The sequence below is a fragment of the Scyliorhinus torazame genome, chromosome 2 (assembly GCF_047496885.1).
Source record: "Scyliorhinus torazame isolate Kashiwa2021f chromosome 2, sScyTor2.1, whole genome shotgun sequence".
NCBI lineage: Eukaryota > Metazoa > Chordata > Chondrichthyes > Carcharhiniformes > Scyliorhinidae > Scyliorhinus > Scyliorhinus torazame.
The window spans coordinates 364,377,008-364,402,098 of NC_092708.1; the positions used below are offsets into that span (position 1 = coordinate 364,377,008).

Genomic DNA, 25,091 nt, shown 5'->3' on the forward strand with positions numbered 1-25,091 from the left:
ATTAACACCTTAGAAACCCACAGTAAACATCTTAATAACTATCAACACCAATCATCCCCTCAGATACAATATTCTATAACTAACTCTTAATCTTTCCATAAGACAAAAGACCCTTTTTAACACAGTGTCAGGTTTAAATTCTCTACGGAGAGCAGTTCACTTTGAAATCACCCAAATGATCTGGAGACAGTCTTTAGATTGCAGGGAGAGATCCTTATACAGCTGTTTGCTTTTCCTGCTGCTATCCAGCTCTCCTGCTGGCGTGACCAGAGAATCTCACCGGCAGTGAATGGCAGGAGAATTCTGGCTAATGTTTCCTTTGATGCCCATCTGCAGGTATTATTTTGGTGAAATTTCTTCTGCTTTCTATATCTCAGCAATGTCATTGAGGTACCAGGATGATTTCCCATGTTCGTTCTTTCAGTTTATTGCCTGTGCATGGCTTCACCTTTCTGATTTGCCATTTATTTCTCTAATCTGTGAATAAATTCATGCAGTGTGCAAAGTGATTTTCTGCAGTTGTCAAATGCAGCATGTGCTCACATGAAGACAACAAAAAACGTGATTTCCAATAAAAAAAACAGCAGGATTAATATTTAAACTTGAATAGACCTAATTCAATTTAAACCATAGTTGCCTAATTTCACAAATGGCCTTTTATGGATAATCACTGCACATTAAACTCAATAAGCGATGGTCTGAATAAAAGGGGGAAACCATTCATTCAATCATGGAATTCCTCACATTTCAATCCCTATGTGTTAATTTTCAAATTTAGAATCGACTCAAGGCTTCAGTTATCTGCAGGAAAGAGAACAATTTGAAGGCAGAATTGAAGATATATCAAGGGCCGAATTCTCCGTCAGCCAACGCCGGAATCGGGATACTCTATTGGGCGGAGAATCAGTTTTTAAGCCTAAATTGTGGTGGGCGCCGGTTTCACACCAAATCGCAATTCTCCAGTGCGTCGATTGCGGCGTCAACGTGTTCCATAACGAACATACAGTAAACACCGTTGGCATATCATTCGCAGGCCTGACCAGGTATCCTCTGGAGCCTCCGCGATGCTTCGCCTCCACTGGGGCAAACACCCGACGGCGAGGTTCACTTGTGCTTTTAAAAATCATGAAGCAGGCTCCGTAGATGCTGAGGGAGAGAGAGGGGGTACGGAATGTAACATCACCATAGTTTGCTGACGGTCATGCCACTGGCTGTGAGGCTTCTAGCAGGGCCAGGGGGAGTAGCGAGGGGTAGAGGGGGGAGGGGCCAGGAGGTGGGTTGCGGAGTCAGAGTGGACGGGCATGGAGGACCATTGCCGCAGCTGCGGACGCCACTGACTGCCAACTATGAACTTAGGGCCACAGGTTGTATGGGTGTCCCCGCAGGGCACCCCCAAGGTGCCCTCTGGCCCCAGCTGACCCATCAGCGGAATGGGCGTGCTCCAGTGCAACCAGTGCCATCTTTTTGGCTGGGATGGTGTGTGGGGGGAGTGAAGTGTGTATATTGGGCTGCAGCTTGTCAGCCTCCTGAGTGTTAACCACGGACCCAGCGAATCCCACACCGCTTCTCACTGGAATGGATTGTGTTCCCGTGGCGCAGGTGCTAGCCCTTCCACGGTCAGCGCCAGTTTTGATGTTGTGAAGATACACGAATCCTGCCCTGGCGTCAACAAGTCTTAGGAATGGGGAATCCCGCCGCACATGTTTGGCACTAGCAAAGTCCTGCAGGACGTGGAAATCTGATTCTAATGCAATAAAACTGAACGGACAGAATAATTCAAGGCCATCTGCAAAGAAAATGACAGATTTATTTCATCTTCTCGAATCTGATTGGTAAATATGTGTCAGAACTATACAAGATTTCTCTCAGTCTGTCATTGATCGGAGAATGCTTAGAATTCCCCCACCTGAAAATGTTAACATAATTTTTGGATTAAAGTATGCTTAATGTGCTCAATTTTAATTTGACATCAAAAGTTTCAATTTGGAATGAAATTTTAATCAAATTTGATGGGTGCATTCAAACTTCTATCCAGTACACTCAAACTATCCAGCACCCTCAAAACTATTCAGTGCCCTCAAAACCATCCAGTGCTCTCAAAGCTACCCAAAGTGCTCAAAGCTACCAAAGGTGCTTAAAAAATCCAGTGCGCTCAAAACTATCCATCATGGCAAGACTATCTAGGTCCCTTAAAGCTATTCAGCATGCTCAAAGCCATCCACTGTGCTCCAAGCCATCTATTGTGCTCAAAGCTATCCAGTGAGTTCAAAGCTATCGAGTGTGCTAAAAACTCTCTAATACGCTCAAAGGTATCCTGTGTGCTCAAATCTCTCCAATGTGCTCAAAGCTATCCAGTACGCTCAGCAACTGCATTGAAAAATGCAAGGACATTAATTACTGAAATAATATCTGAATTTATCCCATTTTTCATTTAGTCTAAAAACATTGTTCTGTTGTACAGTACATGCTAGAAAGCACCAGATCGTGCTAAATTCTTAACATAGAAAATAGGTGCAGGAGGAGACAATTCGGCCCTTCGAGCCTGCACCACCATTCATTATGATCATGGCTGATCATGCAATTTCAGTATCCCACTCCCGCTTTCTCTCAATACCCTTTGATCCCTTTAGCCGCAAATGCCATGTTCAACTCCTCATGAATATATCCAACAAACTGCCCCTACAGCTTTCTGTGGTGGAGAATTCCACAAGTTCACAATTCTCTGAGAGAAGAAGTTCTTACTCATTTCAGTCCTGAATGGCTTACCCCTTATTCTTAGGCTGTGACACTCTAGTTCTGGACATCCCCAACATTGGGAACATTCTTCTTGCATCTAGCCTGTCCAGTCCCATCATGATTTTATATGTTTCTATAAGATCCCATCTCATTCGTCTAAACTCCAGTGAGTACAAGCCCAGTCGATCCAGTTTTTCTTCATATGTCAGGCCTGCCATCCCGGGAATTAATCTGGTGAACCTTTGCTACTCCCCCTCAGTAGCAAGAATGTGCTTCCTCAAACTAGGAGACAAAACTGCACACAATACTCAAGGTGTGGCCTCACCAAAGCCCTGTATAGCTACAGCAAGACACCTCTACTCCTATACTCAAATCATCTCGCTATAAAGGACAGCATGCCGTAGCTTTCCTCACCGCCTTCTGCACCGGCATGCCAACCTTCAGCGACCTGTTCCACCATGACACCCAGGTCTCATTGCACTTCCCCTTTTCTTAAACTGCCACATTCAGATAATAACCTGCCTTCTCGTTTTTGCCACCAAAGCGAATGACCTTACATTTGCTCAGGTTATATTGCTCTTGCCAAGTATTTGCCTACTCAGCCAGTCTGCACAAGTCACCCTGCAGCCTCTTTGCATCCTTCTCACAGCACACACTGCCACCCAGTTTAGTGTTGTCTGCAAATTTGGAGATATTGCATGCAATTCCTTTGTCAAAATCTGTGGCGTTCTTTGTGATTCTTATTATCAGGATGTAGTAGTGTTCACAAAGACCACAGAATCTAAGTTCAATAACAAAGCTAACATTTATTATACTACTTATTAAAGCTCGATCACTTACTCCTATGGCAAACAATAACCTAGTAATTTATTATCTACACTCTACTAACACTAGACTGTACACTCTATAACTGTACTCTACACTCTCTAGATCTCTCATCTGCACTCTCTCCAGCCCTCTCCTAGAAGTCTGAGAGTCAGTGCTTTATATAGTTCTGCATCGAGCTCCATCTAGTGGTCAATTATGATATTACATTAGCCCTTTATATTCTAGACATTCAACATAATGTCACAAAATCATTCATGGATACTGTGAACAGCTGGGGTCCCAGCGCTGAACCCTGCGGTACCCCACTAGTCACTGCTGTCCACTCTGAAAAGGACCCATTTATTCCCACTCTCTACTTCCTGTCTGCCAACCAGTTCTCTATCCACATCAATATATTACCCCCAATACAATGAGATGTAATTTTGCTCACTAATCTCTTGTGTGGGACCTTGTGAAAAGCCATTCATTTTAATCTCCAGGTCTATACTTTCCATCCACCTATCCCCCAGGTCTCAGGGTCTAAATTCGCCCACCCAACAGCTGTCAGGGTCTAAACACACTCTCTTTCCCCAGTCTCAGGGTCTAAACTCTCACTTCTCTCTCGTCTGCGCTCTCTTCTCACCCCTTCCCGTCAGCCTCCAAACTCCCCTCTCCCTCCAGCCTCCAAACCCTCCCCTCTATCCCTCCAGTGTCCAAACTCTCTCCCCTCCCCTCCCCTCCCTCCATCACGTGCAATTCCAACTCATTGCTGCCCACACTTTCCAGGAGCTCCCAAATGAAAATGAATCCTTTCTCTGCTGTTTATAACTTGTCTTTCCTCTCAGATTGCACATAAATGAAAGAAATCCTTCCACCATAGCCACTCAAGAGATAAGCGTCTCCAAAATGTAAACATTCAGGTGATAAGCCTCACTGCTGGCACCAGCCCGCAAAGCACAAGAACTTATGTGGCTGGGATTTACCTTGAATGGTTGCCAGGCCCTCTTGCTTGCCAGCCTGAGTGAATTCTGGCACATTTATATTGGGTCGCCGCCTACAGCACAAGGCCCTCAGTTCAGGAGTTGCCACCAGCACGGGGCTTGAACAAAGTGACAGCAGTTCAAGTAATGGTTAATCACTGCTCACAGTTGATTTTGAAGGATTAGCATCGCTCCCTTCATGTTGACAGGTCCTCTGGGCGGGAGGGAAGCCTGAAAGACCAAGAACTCTAAAGCCGTGTGCGAGCCAGCAGAAGAATATGCTCGCAGGCATCCTCACTCCTGGCCCCAGCAATCAACCCCTGAGCACTGTCACAAGAATACTTTCTGAGCTATATCCACTTCATATAGTCTGATTACAGATTATGAACTACTCCAATTGCCACTTCTCCTGATTTCGCTTGTCAACAATTTAAAATAATACATTTTGATTAGCTAAATATACCTCCTCTAAAATAACGTTGTGCTGGTGGTGTTTAAAAGAAAAATCAATCAAACTAACCGGCAAACTTTCCATTGAGCGCTACAACTGGTGAATTTTAAGTCCGTGACTGGTAACAGCCATCTGACATATGTTAGATATAAAGGATGCTTCTGGTATATTTCAACTCGGGTTCATACAGAGCGTGCGAGATGCACTGAGGACTGAAGCAGATCAGTTTACACAATAATGATTATGTTGACAGATACATCACAGTGACACAAAGGGCTCGATGCTGACCAGGACAGAATTAACAAGAAAATAAAAAATCGCCTGGCCATTAATCAGGGCGGCAGAGGCAGAAACGTTTTGCTCGGACAATCCATCTGATACGACAGCCTGTGTGTCGTCACTCAGAGGCACAAGGGGCAAAATTCTCCCCCAACGGCGGGATGTCCGCCGACTGGCGCCAAAGCCGGCGCCAATCAGACGGGCATCGCGCCGGCCCAAAGGTGCGGAAGGCTCCGCATCTTTGGCGGCCTAGCCCCAACATTGAGGGGCTAGGCCGACGCTGGAGGGATTTCCGCCCCGCCAGCTGGCGGAAATGGCGTTTGTTTCCCCGCCAGCTGGCGCGGAAATGCGGCGCATGCGCGGGAGCGTCAGCGGCCGCTGTCAGTTTCCCAGCGCATGCGCGGGAGCGTCAGCGGCCGCTGTCAGTTTCCCGCGCATGCGCAGTGGGGAGAGTCTCTTCCGCCTCCGCCATGGTGGAGGCCGTAGCGGAGGCGGAAGGGAAAGAGTGCCCCCACGGCACAGGCCCGCCCGCGGATCGGTGGGCCCCGATCGTGGGCCAGGCCACCGTGGGGGCACCCCCCGGGGTCAGATCGCCCCGCGCCCCCCCCCAGGACCCCGGAGCCCGCCCACGCCGCCTGGTTCCGCCGGTAAATACCAGGTTTGATTTACGTCGGCGGGACAGGCAATTCCTGGGCGGGACTTCGGCCCATCCGGGCCGGAGAATCCAGCGGGGGGTCCCACCAACCGGCGCGGCCGGATTCCCGCCCCCGCCCAATCTCCGGGAGCGGAGACTTCGGCGGGGGCGGGGGCGGGATTCACGGCGGCCAACGGCCATTCTCCGACCCGGCGGGGGGTCGGAGAATGACGCCCAAGGTTCTTTCAGCTAATTTACCGATCACGCTTCTCTCGCCCAGAATTATTTCCACTGAAGTGCGGGCGAGGCAATCAATGTGGCTGAATGATGTCCGGGTTATTTTCCAAAGTGGTCTAGTTGTCCATAATATGACCCAGAAATTGCTGGTGGAAATATTAGGAATAAAGTTTGCCCATCTAACCCCGTGTTTTAGTGGTGAATTCTGCACAGTTTCATCTCTCATCGTAGAGACTGGAAAGTAGTTTCCGCTGGAGCAGATGCCCAAGACAATAGTTGCCCTCAAAACATTCCGATGATAGGTTTTACTCTGATGTAGCTTTGCAGCCGGTGATGGAATTGGCTGCTCGGTCCTGCCTCAATGAACAATGGCAGAAGCGCTAAAAAAAATTCAGCAGTCATTGTTAAACTTGCCATAACAGTTCTGAATAGAAATTCTAAATTATTCCTGTTCTCTGCTCGGCGAACTTATTCAGTGCGATTCCGTCAGCCTGGTGAGCAGTCAGTTAGCCGATCGGTACTGGCACTCATTTTGTGCCGCTCCAGCGGCCTAGCAGCTACTACATGAGGTAAACATTGGCGAAGGAATCTATTTAACTTATCAAAGCCCTCTGGCCTTCTTTGTACATCTACGGACTTCATTAAACTTTGAGTTTCGATTTGCCATTCAAGAGAATGAAATATGTGTGTATGGAAGCTTCTATAAGTTTACTGCTCATCATTTTAAAATGGCTGTGGACAATTCCTTGCGCAGCTGATTAAAGTGCCCACCATGTAGTGTTGCAGCTGTTAAGAGTTTGAGCAACAGTTGTTAGGGTGGGTATTAGACCCCCGTAGAGTCTGTACTTTTCACTTAGGCCTGTGAGGCCATGCCCAGAGGTTTGAGCCAATTACAACTTATCATGATTCAGAAGAACAGCATATAACTTCTGCGGTAGCTTTAGTTCCATATACTATAATGAGACATGAATTGTTTTACTATGCATGTAGTATTTAAACAATCTATTGGCGTCGATCTTCATAAATGTTTTGGCACGGGGAGGTGGATTGGCCACGCTAAATTGCCCCTTAATTGGAAAGAATAAATTGGGTACTCTAAGTTTATTAATAAATAAATGTTTTGGCACATAATATGCGGTGGAGGAGGAGGGGCTGAGATGCTACATAAGGGGTGCAGGGGATTCCTAAATATTCCAGGGTCCCGAGGATTCTTGATTAGAAACAAATCCTCGGGCAATCTGTTTTGTTACACTTCTTGAGGGATAAATGTTAGCCAGGACACCAGCAAAACGTTCTCAGCCAGCAGAAATTGTACTTCGCGTTTCTTTTTTGCATCTCCTTGAAAGTTTGAGTTCAAGTCTGCTCAGTTTAAAGGGTGATCCAAATGATAGTATTTCCAGTCATGCAGCACTTCCTCAGTACTGCACTGAAGTGTCAGCCTAGTTGACGCACTCGGAAGTTGGAACTTGAACTGATAGGGGAAGGTTTCATGGAGATGGGGGCGGGTGACAGGTGATGGAGGCTTGGCTGCTGGCTGGAGAGCTGGCGTGAGACAAATGCTGCCTCTTCCTGGAAAAACGTGACGTATTACAAGCTAATCAGGCAGTTGAGAGCTCACAACCAGGCCTTTCATGGGATCAGGACCTCAAGAGGCAGCATGTTCTGTCTGCCAAAAGCTACCAGACGCTCAGAGGCCAGGGGCTTCTTTGCTCGGTAGCGCCGCCAGGGAGCATGGCTGCTCTGGGAATTACAACTACCGGAGGCACAGGATCACGGAGCGACCCAAGCCAGAGGTAAGTGATGGTGGAAGGGGGTTTTCGGGGTACAGTTTTCAGGAGTGGGCGCTAGGTAGGTGTGCAGGGCAGTTTGCGGCAAGAGCAGGAGTTGCTTCTCGTGGGCTCCCCTTCCTGATGTCGGGTCCCTCAATCAAGCATTGAGGTTGAATGAGGTCCACCCAGCCCCCACTGCAGGGAGACCGCAAGAATAATAATAGTAAGTTTGATTAGTGTCACAAGTAGGCCTACATTAACACTGCAATGAAGTTACTGTGAAAATCCCCTAGTCGCCACGCTAACAGCGCCTGTTTGGGTACACTGAGGGAGAATTCAGAACGTCCAGTTCACCGAACAAGCATGTCTTTCGGGACTTGTGAGAGGAAACCGGAGCACCCGGAGGAAACCCACGCAGACACGGAGAGAACGTGCAGACTCCGCACAGACAGTGACCCAAGCTGGGAATCAAACCCAGATCCCTGGCGCTGTGAGGTATCAGTGCTAACCACTGTGCTATCGTAATTATACAGGCTTGCATGTCTTGCTCCTCGTGAGACAACAAGCCTGTCCGCTGTGAAGTGGCAGGAAGAGGCCCTTAATTTGGCATTGATTGCCCACTTAACCTTAATTAAATTGCAATGTATGGAACCTTACTGTTGCTTTTTCTTTCGTGTTTTCTTCCGTGGCTATCCTTTAACAAACACCAATCGCTGATCACCAGTTTCATTCAGGACATAAATTTTGGCAAGTGCCAAATTTAACCAAGTTCGAACGGAACTTAGGAACGTCGGGATATCTGTTGCAATTCTCGGAAACAAAGCTCAGGAAATTTGGTGGTCCGTGATCCCACTGGTCCACTGCTGGAAACTTAGAACTTTCCACTTGCTCTTGCCATCTGAGAAAATTGTTACGCCAGTATTGGTGTGAGGGTTCCCCTTTAATAAAGGTTAAAATATGTTTTTGATGTCAGATTTCCAGCATTTTCCCCAAATACACATGGTTTTCGTACAAATGATTTCCAATCACTTATGACGAGGCTTTTCTGCCAAGGTTCCATGTCACAAGGAGCTCTTAATAAAAGCAGATGCATTTGTACTTTTTCAATGTTTTTTTACTGCCCTGTTTTTTTTTTCTGCTCCATGATGTTAATTTGCTGTGTCTTCCTGTTCTTCCTGCTTTATTTTCTGCTCGGTCTCTTTGTGACAGCGGAACAAATTTGAGGTGTTACTATGGAAACTAAAACATCTGAATATTTTTACAAGCTCCTCAGAAAGCACGGTGTAATCACGGCATTAAAAAGAGTTCAGCAGGACAGGAAAACGGTAAAAGAGAAGGATGCTCTTACAACATTCACATTCACTTCAGCCCGGGAAAAATCAAGGGATCAAATGCATGATTTAGGTTCTCGTACCTGTCGGAAGAAGCCTTTAAAATTAGCAGTGAGGCTTATTTTCAAAGTACCATGGCTGATGTGGTGTGAATGTAAAGGAGAGCCAGGAGACAAAAGGTCCCTACCCAATCGCACAGTGAGAGTACCCTCACCAGATGGAGTGTAGTTGTTCAAAAGGGAGGTTTGCCGCCACCTTCTCAAAGAGAGTGAGGGATAAGCAGCACTGTGGTGCAGTGGTTAGCACTGCTGCCTCACGGCGCCAAGATCCCAGGTTCGATCCCGGCTCTGGGTCACTGTCCGTGTGGTGTTTGCACATTCTCCCCATGTTTGCGTGGGTTTCACCCCCACAGTCCAATGATTTGCAGGCTAGGTGGATTGGCCATGCTAAATTGCCCCATAATTGGCAAAAATGAATTGGGTACTCTAAATTTATAAAAATAAAAGAGAGTGAAGGATGGACAGTGAAAGCTGAACTTGCCAGTGACACCCACATTAGATTTACCAGGCTGATTCCAGGGATGGCGTGACTGTCATATGAGGAGAGACTGATTAGCTTAGCAGTGTTCTCGCTGGAGTTCAGAAGAATGAGGGGGAGGGGGGAATCTCATAGAGACTTATAAAATTCTAACAGGACTAGACAGGGTAGATGCAGGGAAGATGTTCCCGATGGTGGGTGTGTCCAGAACCAGGGCTCACAGTCTGAGGATTCAGGGTAAACCATTTCGGACAGAGATGAGACATTTCTTCACCCAAAGAGTGGTGAGCCTGTGGAATTAGTTACCACAGGAAGTAGTTGATGCTAAAACACTGAATATATTCAAGAGGTGGGTAGATATAGCACTTGGGGGCGAATGGGATCAAAGATTATGGGGAGGAAGCAGGATCAGGCTATTGAGTTGGATGATCAGCCATGATCACGATAAATGGCGGAGCAGGCTCGAAGGGCCAAAAGGCCTCCTCCTGCTGCTATCTTCTATGTATCTATGTATATATCTCCAGAATGACCATTAAGTGAGAATATTGCCTGCACCTATTATGCCGTGAATCATATTTGCTGGCTTGCACACTTCTCCTTGGACAATTGAGGAACAATTGAGCCTCCAGTCTCCATAGGTTCACAACCAACCCTCTAACACAGAGCCAGCATTGCTTGGTAGTGGGTAAGTTAATCAACTTTCATAATTTGTCTATCTCTGCTCCTTTTGGACTAGTAAAGGAATCATCTGAACTAACTGTCATGATATTCAAACACACACATCATGATAGACACACCAACAGACAAATCAGAACACACAACACCACAACCAATGACAGAAAGATATAAAAGCACAGACACGACCCCCGGTGGTCAGTATTAGCTGCAGAGGAGGACCAGGACAGATCTGTTACCAAACACACTCAGGGAGACAGCACGTGCAGAGTATCCAGAACGAACTGTATTATAAGAGTTAAAATAAAATAGAGTTGTACCACATACAACTGTGTTGGCTCATCTGTGCACCAGAGCACCCAACACCACATGGTACAGGAGTGGATCGATACCTGCCGGCATACCTCAGTGTACAGAGACAACCAGCAGTGCCCAGGCAAAATGATAGAGCTCCCGGTTCCGCAGCCGCTCCAGTGCCACGGCGATCTCCGCGAAAACTGGCGGCGATTCCGGCAATGGTTCGAATTGTTCCTGGTGGCAGCTGAACTCCAAGACCTGGATGATAGCGAAAAAATTGAATTTCTCCTCACCATCGCCGGTGCAAGGGCAAGAGCAATATTCACAAGGTTCAGGTTCTTCAGGAGGCAGCAAAGGTACGATTACCAGGCAGTCCTGGACAAATTCTCCAAGTACTGTGAAGAAAACGCAATCCAATCGGCAAGTAAAGGTAAGAAAAGCTGCAGTACTCACCTCGTGGCTGGGATCCCGGAGCCCGAATTCCCAGAGGCCGAAATCCCGGGCCTGAGAGAGGGCTGGGTCGAGGTCGGCGGCCATCTTGCTAAAGGTATCACGCTAGCACAGTTGCGCGAGCAGTGCGCAGAACCGGAAGTTTCGTTTGCGCATGCGCGAAATGCTGCGCATGCGCAGTCAAGAAAACGGCCATCGGTAAAGGAACAGCGATCTGAGCATGCGCAGTCGCTTCCTACGTGCTACATACCGAGCGTCAGGATGTCAGAGGCCCCAGACTGCACCAATTTAAAGGGGAAATGTCCCAAATCCAATTTAAAAGGGAAACGTCCCAAATCAAAAAAACAAAAATCTGTTAAAGCTGTAAAACAACCTTCCCTCACCTGGAATGACAGCACATTGCCGCAAATTGACCCAGGAGATGAATTTGACCTCCGAAGAACCCTCCGACAAGCAGTTACCTACGCACAAGCCGATGATTCCGACCTCGAATACTTCGATGACGATCTTTACAGTGTTTCCGGACCTCGCGAGCCCAATGATAGCTCCGTGGTCCTATACGACTATGACTCGGATGAACCTTTCGTGTTGCACATTGGCGGCCCCCACATTGAATCCGACGCAGATGCGGATTCATTTTTCGGATTTGAGGATCTTCAATCCAGCAGATATGACGTTCCAACTTATCAGTACCGGATGATGCTGCAGCCTGACATTAACAGACAGGGAGCGGTGCAAGCACACGGAGAGTGCCCTGCTGCCACACAGAGCGTGGTCCACGTCCCGCTCAACGTTCCCGACTCTATGAAAGAAGACATGCAAGACTCCAGAGTGCAGTCCTCGCATGAACCAGAAGTGACTCCAGTGTCACAAGCTTCCACAGCAAGCTCGTGGACAGACTCCACAATTGCAGAAATGCAAGACTCCAGAGCGCAGTCCTTGCACGAACAAGAAGTGACTCCAGTGTCACAAGCCTCCACAGAGAGCTCGTGGACAGCCTCCACGATAGAAGCAACGCAAGACTCCAGAGCGCAGTCCTTGCACGAACAAGAAGTGACTCCAGTGTCACAAGCCTCCACAGAGAGCTCGTGGACAGCCTCCACGATAGAAGCAACGCAAGACTCCAGAGCGCAGTCCTTGCACGAACAAGAAGTGACTCCAGTGTCACAAGCCTCCACAGAGAGCTCGTGGACAGCCTCCACGATAGAAGCAATGCAAGACTCCAATGTGCAGTCCTTGCAGGAACAAGACCATGAGGGTCTAGCAACCTCTCCCGACCAACCAGCGGCAGACGATGCAAGTCTGCCATGCTCACGTGAACAGCAAGAAGGCTATAACAGCCTACCATGCTCCACTACACAGCAGCATGACCATGACGGTCTCTCATGCTACAATGAAGGGCACAGCGCTGAAGACTGTTCAAGCCCAACTGAAGACAAGCCAAAGGAATCGCCTCGTCCAAGCCCGAAGAAAAAAGGTTTATGCGCTGACCTTCAGGATCATTATAGCCGAACAGAGATTAATAATGCTGCACGGCCACAGAAGGATGCTGAGGATTTGCTAACGAAATTAATTGAATGTTTAACTTGCAAGGAGCAGACTGAGAATTGCCAGTGTTTTAGTACGGATCGAAAAAATGGACAAGACATTGATCCTCAGGTAATGGAAATAACACAACCTGAATCATATCTACAGCAGGGACAAATGTCTCCCTTCAACACAACGCCGCAAAATCCCAACTTCGGAGACCAGCAGTTAGTCAGTAATGACTCTTCAAACCTTGAGGGGAACATTAATTGCATTGAACCTATACACACTCCACTGATTATTGAGCAGAACATTGGAGCAAGAATCCTGAGGACACCGACATCGAGTAGCCAGATAACGAATTTAAAACCCACAGCAGTTTCAAGTGAACCAAGTGTGCTTTCCACTAATGGTGAAGATGCAGATAAGGTCGACCCGATTATCCATTGTACCACACTAACCCCAGTGATTAAGCAGTTATGTATGGGGAGTATAATGTGGGCAATTGAGAACAGTAAAAGAGAGACTGTGACCATGCCAGTCCCAGCAAAATCAGACCCAGAGGCCATGAAGGCATGTACATTAGACAAAGATACATATGAGGTACCTGAGAAGAAAAGTGAAACGGAATGTTCTTTGGAAAATAGTACAATGTCGATAGAAACATTGGATCCTATATTCGAGACCATACATATGGGAGAATTTGGGGGTAATAAACAAGGTTCTGCAATGTCTGGGGGAAGATTTAAAATTCCAAAGAAGAAAAGCCCAAATGAAGGACAACGGCAAGACAATGACAGTCCACCGACATGGTGTGCACCACCAGATGAAAACTCTGACAATTTACCCAACCCAAGTGAACAGCAAGCTGCTAATGAGGATCTATCCACGGGATGTGAGACGAGTGACGACAGCATCCCACTTCCCATGCAAAAGGTGCAAGGTGACAGACCTCGCCTAGTGCGTACCGAGGCTCTCGACGATCACGGTGGGACCACTGACGACTGCGGTGGCGGCGCACCGCTTCCACCCTCGATGGCTCGACCCTCTCCACTGGTTGGTGCATTCCTGCATGTTCCGACTCCAGAAGTGCAGCTTCAGGGAATCTCGGCTGCCTCCAGTGAACCTGTTGGGACTCCAGATGGGGAGCAGCCAAGCGCCGACTCTGATTTGCGCACGCCAGACCTTGCTCCGGACGGGCGGTGTCGCGGCCTCGGTGATGGCACGCTCAGGGTGACGGCGGATGCCACGGCGACAGGGAATGGATCGCGTGGCAGTCCCACTGGGTCGGCAGTGGCAACCAGCACCGGCGGTCCAAGATGGACACACCAATTCGCGCCATCGCCAGACGTTGATGCGAGCAACAATTCTCTCTCCAAGGCGACATGCTTCGACGTTTCTCTGCGGAGTCGCCCTTCCGGCACAGCAGGTGGCCGGAACCAGCGTACACGGTCTCGGCCAACTTCCACATCTGGCACAGTCATCGCCTTGCATAATATTAGTGATGGTGCTACTTCGATGGCAACGACCCATCGGCTACAAGATGCCGTCCACCACAAACATAAAAAGAAAAAGACTCCACCTTGTTCCTGGCATGCAGGGCAGATGGATTGGTGCGTAGGCGCAATCAGCGAGCTTTGCGCCGCCTTCCACGCTCGCAACTGAACCGTACGCACACGCCGGATCCTCCACTGGTTCCCAAGGATGACTTCGTGGAGATGCCACGGATCATGCCCCTTCCATCGCCACCAGAACCAAACCACAGCCAAGGCACCACTAACAAAGATGTTGAATGTTATATTTGCACGAATGAAAAAACCAAGCACTGCACGAAGTACAACAAATGGTAAAGTAGAGACTTCGGCAACAGCATCACCTCCAACAGTCCAAGGTGAACCAGTGTGACCCCAAATCTCCACAGCTGAACCGGCTTGAGGACCAGCCCATTCTTGAGGCGGTCACCCAATAGACTGGACTTATAACGCTGTTCATACGTTCAAAAAGTCAAACACTTCTGTATTATAACCTGTTGTTGTTTATTGTTCCAGATATCGTCTGACCAGACCAATGTTCAAGTTTTTTTTTTCTCTCGCATCCAAGTTTTGTTATGGTACAACCTTGTTAGTGTGACGCACCCGACATCGCCCCATGTAAATAGTTACGTCATATACACACGCTGTACACAACACACACACACACTCTTAGATGCACTCACGACACAATTATATTTATAACCACGTAGGCACATATCTTTGTAAAAAGGGGGGATGTCATGATATTCAAACACACACATCATGATAGACACACCAACAGACAAATCAGAACACACAACACCACAACCAATGACAGAAAGATATAAAAGCACAGACACGACCCCCGGTGGTCAGTATTAGCTGCAGAGGAGGACCAGGACAGATCTGTTACCAAACACACTCAGGGAGACAGCACGTGCAGAGTATCCAGAACGAACTGTATTATAAGAGTTAAAATAAAATAGAGTTGTACCACATACAACTGTGTTGGCTCATCTGTGCACCAGAGCACCCAACACCACACTAACATGCTGGAGTGGAGTTCCTGATGCGTGGTGATCTGCTGCATCCTTCACATCCTCACCACTGGGGCAGGGGACAACCGGAAATTTCAAGACTGCAACCCTGAATGGAAGAACGATAAGACTTAAAGGTCTGTCTGAAGCCAAAATAACTGAAAACGAATGTGTCAACAGAAAATAGGGTGTAAAATTGGAAAGCTGCTGAAAACTAGCCTGGATTTCGGAATGGAACTGATGACTGCCAACATCCCAAATTCTACCCTCGGGACCTTGGTGCCAGTTTTTTAATTGGCCCCAACCGACATGAGGGCCAACCCATGTCTGAACAAAGAGAGAGATAAGACGCGTGATCTAACTGACTTGCAAGTGTCCTGTGTTGAGCGCGGGCAGCACGGTAGCACAGTGGTTAGCACAGTTGCTTCACAGCTCCAGAGCCCTGGTTCGATGCCCAGCTGGGTCACTGTCTGTGCGGAGTCTGCACATCCTGCCCATGTCCTTGTGAGTTTCCTCCGGGTGCTCCGGTTTCCTCCCACAGTCCAAAGATGTGCAGGTTAGGTGGATTGGCCAGGCTAAATTTCCCTTTGTGTCAAAAAGGAAAGGTTGGGTGGGGTTACTGGGTTACAGGGATAGGGTGCAGGCATGGGTTTAAGTAGGGTGCTCTTTCCATGGGCAGGTGCAGACTCGATGGGCTGAATGGCCTCCTTCTGCACTGTAAAATCTATGATCTTTGATTAGTTCGGTGTTTCCCGACGATCGCGGTGCCGAGAAAGACCATACTATTGAGCAGGACTTTGTTGCAATCCAAGGCCTGAATGGAGAACATCCCATTGAGGCCCCACTTAGTCCCGTTCCCTGTACTGACGAGCTCCGCTCACCAGAACTCTTCAGTTCACGAGGACATTGGGACCACAAATGTTAAATGGCACCCCGATCTCTTGACTCCCCCTCCTCCACCCGGGCATGAACCCCATACCCCCTGAAGTCCCAGCCCGCCAATATAGGGGTCCTGCAGCCCGGAACCCTGGCAGTGCCCCTGCCTTAAAAAGCAGTGTCAGCCTGCCAGCGTCACCTGGGTGCTGGGCTGGCATTGCCAAGATGCCTAGGTGGCACCAGCAGTGTCAGGGTGCCACCCTACCCTGAGGTTAACCATCGGGGCCACCGATCCCCTGGGCGATCCCCCCCGAAATGCCGTTCCACCTCATCCCTGTTGGAGGCCAGGATTGAACGGCACACACCTAAGCCATCGATGAGAAAGGATTAGGTCCCAATGCCTTGGGTAGATCAAGCAAGCTGTCTGTTAGAGTGAGACTAGCTACTCACTCTAATAGGCAGATTTGCCAAATGCTGATCCCGCCCACAATGGGTGGGATCCAGTTTACAATGTCTCGTGAGATGTCATTATACCTCACGGGGCGTGGCGAGCAGGGTAGATCCTAGAAGAAGCCTCTTCAGCATATACTGGCCACATTGTGCCCCCCGACGCAGCCGGTAGATCGCGCCCAAGAAGGCTATTGGACTGTTTAAATGCTAATCAAATGAGGAATGAGGTTTGTAAAGTCAGCGAACGTGCGATTAGTAAAATTTCAATGGCATGTCAGGCTTTCTAAAAAAAAAACGAGAATTGCTGACCATAGGCAGTGAGAAATGCTTTATTAAATTAAACATTGTTATCTTCGGGAGTCATTAAGTATTTACGTGTTTTGTTTTGTTCTTTTGCAGTTCTAATTCTTTCCAATGTATTAGAGAATAAATGTCGGTGGCAGGGTGGTTGTCAACTGGAGTAGCTTACAGACAAGGCGGAAAGAGATAACAGATGACTTTGCCAGTGATTAGTAGCCTGTCAGGAAGAGCTGAAGCTTACAGCATATTGTGTGGTAATAATATAATCCACAAGCCATGCAAGGAGGTGATAATTAATGCAAAGAGCGCTCTGGCTTTGTGGCTTTGTGCTCCTCCTGGCTGTAAACAATAATTGGTGCATTCATTTTCCCAGCAAAACTGGCAAGGAACTAAAAGAAAGGCAGCAATGTTGATTCCACAACAAATAAGTAAGCATTTGCCTCTGTGGAGTCAGTAGGGCTTATTTATTTAAGATTGTGGAGCATATTATAATAGTATTCATCCTTTGAATTATATTCTGCTGGAAGTTGGAGCGGTTTATTTTTTATGATTATGTTTCAAACATATCAAACAGTCAAAAACAAGTCAAAATGTAAAACAATCAAAACATTAAGCTATATTTGTCTTTTTTCTTAATTGCATGTTAATAGTGTGTATTTTACCATTGACAATGATGCTACAAACGTCGACCAGAAAGGTTTAATAATAAAAACAATTCAGCTTTCATAATCAGATGCAAAGGAATAGATCTTGACTTTATAAGAACATAAGAATGAGGAGCAGGAGTAGGCCATCTGGCCCCTCGAGCCTGCTCCGCCATTCAATGAGATCATGGCTGATCTTTTGTGGACTCAGCTCCACTTTCCGGCCCGAACACTATAACCCTTAATCCCTTTATTCTTCAAAAAAACGATCTATCTTTATCTTAAAAACATTTAATGAAGGAGCCTCAACTGCTTCACTGGGCAAGGAATTCCATAGATTCACAACACTTTGGGTGAATAAGTTCCTCCTAAGCTCAGTCCTAAATCTACTTCCCCTTATTTTGAGGCTATGCCCCCTAGTTCTGCTTTCACCCGCCAGTGGAAACAACCTACCCGCATCTATCCTATCTATTCCCTTCATAATTTTATATGTTTCTATAAGATCCTCCTGCATCCTTCTAAATTCCAACGAGTACAGTCCCAGTCTACTCAACCTCTCCTCGTAATCCAATCCTCTCAACTCTGGGATTAACCTAGTGAATCTCCTCTGCACACCCTCCAGCACCAATACGTCCTTTCTCAGGTAAGGAGACCAAAACTGAACACAATACTCCGGGTGTGGCCTCACTAACACCTTATACAATTGCAGCAGAACCTCCCTAGTCTTAAACGCCATCCCTCAAGCAATGAAGGACAAAACTCAATTTGCCTTCTTAATCACCTGTTGCACCTGTAAACCAACTTTTTGCGACACATGCACGAGCACACCCAGGTCTCTCTGCACAGCAGCATGTTTTAATATTTTATCATTTAAATAATAATCCCTTTTGCTGTTATTCCTACCAAAATGGATAACCTCACATTTGTCAACATTGTATTCCATCTGCCAGACCCTAGCCCATTCACTTAACCAATCCAAATCCCTCTGCAGACTTCCGGTATCCTCTGCACGTTTTGCTTTACCACTCATCTTAATGTTGTCTGCAAACTTGGGCACATTTCACTTGATCCCCAACTCCAAATCATCTGTGTAAATTGTGAACAATTGTGGGCCCAACACTGATCCCTGAAGGACACCACTAGCGACAGATTTCCAACCAGAGAAACACTCATTAATCCACACTCTTTGCTTTCTATTAATTAACCAATCCTCTATCCATGCTACTACTTTCCCCTTAATGCCATGCATCTTTATCTTATGCAGCAACCTTTTGTGTGGCACCTTGTCAAAAGCTTTCTGGAAATCCAGATATAGCACATCCATTTGCTCCCCGTTATCTACCGCACTAGTAATGTCCTCAAAGAATTCCACTAAATTAGTTCGGCACGACCTGCCCTTTATGAACCCATGCTGCGTCTGCCCAATGGGATAATTTCCATCCAGATGCCTCTCTATTTCTTCCTTGATGATAGATTCCAGCATCTTCCCTACTACCGAAGTTAAGCTAACTGGCCTATAATTACCCTTTCTGCCTACCTTCTTTCTTAAACAGTAGTGTCACGTTTTCTACTTTCCAATCCGCCAGGACCACCCCAGAGTCTAGTGAATTTTGGTAAATTATCACTAGTACATTTGCAATTTCCCTAGCCATCTCTTTTAGCACTCTGGGATGCATTCCATCAGGACCAGGAGACGTGTCTACCTTTAGCCCCATTAGCTTGCCCATCACTGCCTCCTTCATGATAACAATCCTCTCAAGGTCCTTACCTGTCATAGCCTCATTTCCATCAGTCACTGGCATGTTATTTGTGTCTTCCACTGTGAAGACCGACCCAAAAAACCTGTTCAGTTCCTCAGCCGTTTTCTCATCTCCCATTATTAAATCTCCCTTCTCATCCTCTAAAGGACCAATATTTACCTCAGCCACTCTTTTTTGTTTTATATTCTGAGCAAGTTTACTCTCATAATCTATCTTACTTTTTCCTTCAATTTGATACTCTCCCTTATTTCCTTAGATATCCACGGTCGATTTTCCCTCTTTTTACCGTCCTTCCTTTTTGTTGGTATAAACCTTTGCTGAGCACTGTGAAAAATCACTTGGAAAGTTCTCCACTGTTCCTCAACTGTTCCACCATAAAGTCTTTGCTCCCAGTCTACCTTAGCTAGTTCTTCTCTCATCCCATTGTAATCTCCTTTGTTTAAGCACAAAACACTAGTGCTTGATTTTACCTTCTCACCCTCCATCTGTATTTTAAATTCCACCATATTGTGATCGCTTCTCCGAGAGGATCCCTAACTATGAGATCCTGAATCAATCCTGCCTCATTACACAGGACCAGATCTAGGACCGCTTGTTCCCTCGTAGGTTCCATTACATACTGTTCTAGGAAACTATCGCGGATACATTCTATAAACTCCTCCTCATGGCTGCCTTGACCGACCTGGTTAAACCAATCGACATGTAGATTAAAATCCGGCAGCGCTGTCCGGCCTGCTCACCTGCAAGGGATGCGGTAAAAAGAGCCACTGTACCCCCCTCAATGTCTGCGGCCTCGCGACCCTCAAGGTCGATCCGCCTTCCCTGTTTGCGAACCTCACCCCGGATTGCAAATCCGTTGCCACCAGGAGCAGACGGTACAGTGCCCAGGATCGGATCTTTATTAGGTCAGAGGTCCAAAGGCTACTGAGGGAAGGAGTCATTGAAGCTAGCAAAAGTCCCTGGAGAGCTCAAGTAGTGGTGGTAAAGACCGGGGAGAAGCAGAGGATGGTCATTGACTACAGTCAGACCATCAACAGGTTTATGCAGCTGGACGCATATCCGACCTGGTAAACAGGATCGCGCATTACAAGGACTTCTCCACGGTGGACCTTAGGTCCGCCTACCACCAGCTCCCCATCCACACTAGTGACTGCATATACACTGCCTTCGAGGCAGATGGGCGGCTCTATCACTTCTTAAGAGTTCCCTTCGGTGTCACCAACGGGTTCTCGGTCTTCCAGCGCGAGATGGACAAAATGGTTGACCGGTACAGTTTACGGGCAACATTCCCGTATCTCGATAATGTCACTATTTGCGGCCATGACCAGCAGGACCACAACACCAACCTCCGAAAATTCCTCCAGACCGCAAAGATCCTTAACCTTACAAATGACAAGGATAAATGCATGTTTAGCACCGACCGCCTAGCCATCCTCGGCTACGTAGTGTGAAATGAAGTTACAGGCCCCGACCCTGAACGCATGCCCCCTTATGGAGTTTCCCCTCCCTCACTGCTCCAAGGCCCTGAAGCACTGCCTAGGGTTTTTCTCTTACTATGCCCAGTGGGTCCCCAACTATGCGGACAAGGCCCATCCCCTGATCCAATCCACAGCTTTCCCCCTGTCGATAGAGGCCCGCAAAGCCTTCAGCCGCATCAAAGCAGACATTGCAAAGGCCACGATGCACGCCATCGACGAGTCCCTCCCCTTCCAGGTCGAGAGCGACGCGCCTGACGTAGCTCTGGCGGCCACCCTCAACCAAACGGGCAGACCCGTGGCCTTCTTCTCACGTACCCTCTATGCTTCCAAAATCTGCCACTCCTCAGTCGAAAAGGAGGCCCAGGCCATAGTAGAAGCTGTGCGACATTGGAGGCATTACCTGGCCGGCAGGAAATTCACTCTCCTCACTGACCAACGGTCGGTTGCTTTCATGTTCGATAATGTACAGCAGGGGAAGATAAAAAACTATAAGATCTTGCGGTGGAGGATCGAACTCTCCACCTACAACTACAAGATCTTGTATCGTACCGGGAAACTAAACGAGCCTCCTAATGCCCTGTCCCGTGGTACATGTGCCAATGCACAAGTGGACCACCTCCGAGCCCTCCACGAGGACCTCTGCCAGCCGGGGGTCACTCGCTTTTTCTACTTTATCAAGACCCGCAACCTGCCCTACTCCATCGAGGAGGTCAGGACAGCCACCAGGGACTGCCAAATCTGCGCGGAGTGCAAACCGCACTTCTACCGGCCAGAGAAAGCGCACCTGATAAAGGCTTCCCGTCCCTTTGAACGCCTCAGCATGGACTTCAAAGGCCCCCTCCCCTCCACCGAACGCAACACGTACTTCCTGAACGTGATTGACGAGTACTCCCGGTTCCCATTCGCCATCCCCTGCCCCGACATGACCGCAACCACCAGCATCAAGGCCCTCCATAGCATCTTTGCACTGTTCGGGTTCCCCGCTTACATACATAGTGATAGGACGTCCTCCTTTATGACCGACGAACTGCGACAATTTCTGCTCAGCAAGGGCATTGCCTCGAGCAGGAAGACCAGTTACAACCCCCGGGGTAACGGACAGGTAGAGAGAGAGAACGGAACGGTCTGGAAGACCGTCCTACTGGCCATACGGTCCAGGAATCTCCCAGTCTCCTGCTGGCAGGAAGTCCTCCCAGATGCCCTCCACTCCATCCGGCCACTGCTTTGTAACACAACCAACCAAACACCTCACGAACGTCTTCTTGTTGTCATGATATACATCAGCATATCATGGTGCAATCACACACACACTGACACACTGATGGACATACAGTGGGACCAACCAGCATACACAACATCACAGCCAATCACCAGTGAGAGCACACGCACTATAAAGACAGGGGACACCAGAGTTCCCGCTGATTCTAGCAGCAGCCAGTTCAGAGCGCAGAGCTCACAGCCTGCCTCTCAGACATTCACCATGTGCTGAGTGCCTCACCTAGATAGTGATAGGACAGGGTCCACAGATAAGCTGGTAATGCATGTACCCAAGTTTACAGTATGTTATTACAGGTGAGTTGTTAATAAAATAGAGTTACAGCATCTCCAGCTGTGTTGACCTGTTTGTAGACCAGAACACCCAACACGACATGGTTCCAGGAGTGGACGCATACTAGCCCCTGTGAGACCTACCTGCAACTTATCAGCACTCCGCCATCCTGCTGCATGGAAAGCATCAACCCGCCGCCGCCGCTACGCATCGCTGGCAATCTCTGGGTGAATTGGAAGCCTTTTAAACAGCGCTTCCAGCTCTTCCTGGAGGCCACAGACAGGGAGAATGCATTGGACACCAGGAGGATTGCCCTTCTTCTCTCCACGGCAGGGCAACATGCCATTCACATCTTTACCTCCCTTACATTCGCAGACGGCGAGGACAAAACCAAATACAAGACGGTGCTCCTAAAATTTGATGACCACTTCAGCGTTGAAGTCAACGCAAGCTTCGAAAGGTACCTGTTCCAGCAGCACCTGCAGGGTAAGGATGAACCTTTCCAGTCTTATTTAACGCACCTCCGCATCTTCGCGCAGTCCTGCGGCTATGGGCCCACCTCTGACTCCATGATACGCGACCAGATAGTTTTCGGGGTCATGTCGGACACCCTGCGCCAGCAGCTCCTTAAACAAGCAACTCACCCTAGCGATGGCCATCGAGACCTGCGTCCTGCATGAGAACGCCACCAGCCGGTACTCACACATCCAGGCAGCTGAAACGGCGCGGCAGGGGGGCCACGAGGCGGAGCGGGTCCAGGCGATCGAGGACCTCCCGGCCCGCGGCCCGGAGGAGGGCGGCCGTTTCCCGTGCTTTCCGAGGCCTCCCGTGCTTGTACGTGCCAAAAGAGGGGACGTTGACGTGGAGGAACGCGATGCGCAGGCGGGCACTACGCAAGACCGCACCGCGCATGCGCGTTGGCGCAACGAACGCACTGACGTCATGACGTGCGGCAACTGTGGCTCCGCCCATTTAAAGCGGCAATGTCCAGCCAAAGTGTGACGATGCTTACGCTGTGGCAGGCTTGGCCACTATGCTGCCTGCTGTCGAGCACCTCAGCCTGCCAACTCGCAACAGTTTAACCAGTCTCGCAGAAATGTTCGGGCAATTCTACCCACGTTCACCGATTCCGATCCTGACATCATACAGGCCAGTGACACTGAGGTCAGGGAGCCTTTCCGCATTGCTGTCATCAACAAGAACAAGCTGTCCCCGAGTCGAACACACCAGCCGCTGTCAGTGCACAGCATTGATCCGGATGACGAGTGGTGTGCCACTCTGACGGTCAACCGATCCCAGATCACATTCCGCCTGGACACTGGTGCTTCCGCAAATCTCCTCGCATGGTCAGCATTTCAAACCCTGAGGGTCAAACCAGCAATTCTTCCATCCATCTGTCTACTGGTCGACTATAATGGCAACGTCATCCCCGCCACGGGGTCGTGCCAATTGGAAGTGACGCACAACTCGCGTAAAGCCATCCTACCCTTCGAGATTGTGGGCTCTTCAAAGGACTCTCTGCTAGGCGCACAGGCGTGCAAACTCCTCCACCTCATTCAGCGAGTACACTCTCTCTCTCCAGAAGGCACGTCTGACTTCCAAGATGCGGAATTCAGGGCGCAACTAAACTCAATCCTCTCTCACAACCAGGATGCTTTCGAGGGCATGGGCACACTGCCCTACACATACAAAATCATGCTCAAACAGGATGCCACCCCGGTAGTTCATGCACCTCGCAGAGTCCCAGCACCCCTCAAGGACCGCCTCCAGCTGCAGGACCTTCAGGACCAAGGAGTGCTTTCCCAGGTGACGGAGCCGACTCCATGGGTCAGCTCCATGGTGTGTGTCAAGAAGCCTTCCGGCGAGCTCTGGATCTGTATTGACCTGACAGACTTAAATCGCAATATAATGAGGGAACACTACCCTATACTCAAACGTGAGGAGATCATGTGCGAGATGGCTCGGGCAAAAATATTCACCAAGCTTGATGCCTCAAAGGGCTTCTGGCAGATTCAATTGGATCAGTCCAGCAGGAAGCTGTGTACCTTCAACACTCCATTTGGCAGATACTGCTACATTAGGATGCCATTTGGAATCATATCGGCCTCTGAAGTTTTCCATCGCATCATGGAACAGATGATGGAGGGCATCGAAGGCGTGCGCGTCTATGTGGACGATATCATTATTTGGTCTACCACAACCCAAGAGCATATCAGTCGCCTCCAACGCGTCTTTCAACGGATGCGGGACCAGGGCCTGCGCCTTAACAGAGCCAAATGTTCTTTTGGCCAAATCGAGCTAAAGTCCTTGGGGGACCACATCTCCCGGTTGGGTGTGCGGCCGGATGCCGACAAGGTGGCAGCCATCACAGCCATGCAGAAGCCGACAGACAAGAAGGCGGTGCTACGCTTTCTAGGAATGGTCAATTTAGGGACAATTCATCTGTAACCTCGCTTCCCACACCACAGCACTCCGGCACCTTGTCAGGAAGACAACTGAATTCCAGTGACTTCCCACCCACCAGCGTGAATGGGAGGAGCTCAAGGTCAAGCTCACCACCGCCCCGGTACTGGCGTTTTTCAATCCTGCAAGGGAGAAGATCTCAACTGACGCCAGCCAATCCGGCCTTGGGGCGGTGCTCCTGCAATGAGATGACGCCCCATCATGGGCCCCTGTCGCCTATGCGTCACGTGCCATGACCCCCACAGAGCAGCGCTATGCGCAAATTGAGAAGGAGTGCCTAGGCCTGTTGACTGGCGTTGACAAGTTCCACGAC

At 48.7% G+C, this 25,091-nt stretch overlaps 1 long non-coding RNA gene across 1 annotated transcript in view; it reads left to right on the forward strand.

Moving 5' to 3' along the window:
* Positions 1 to 25,091, forward strand: part of LOC140407916 (uncharacterized) — a 252,990-nt gene that overhangs the window by 128,993 nt on the left and 98,906 nt on the right. The window lies entirely within an intron of this gene.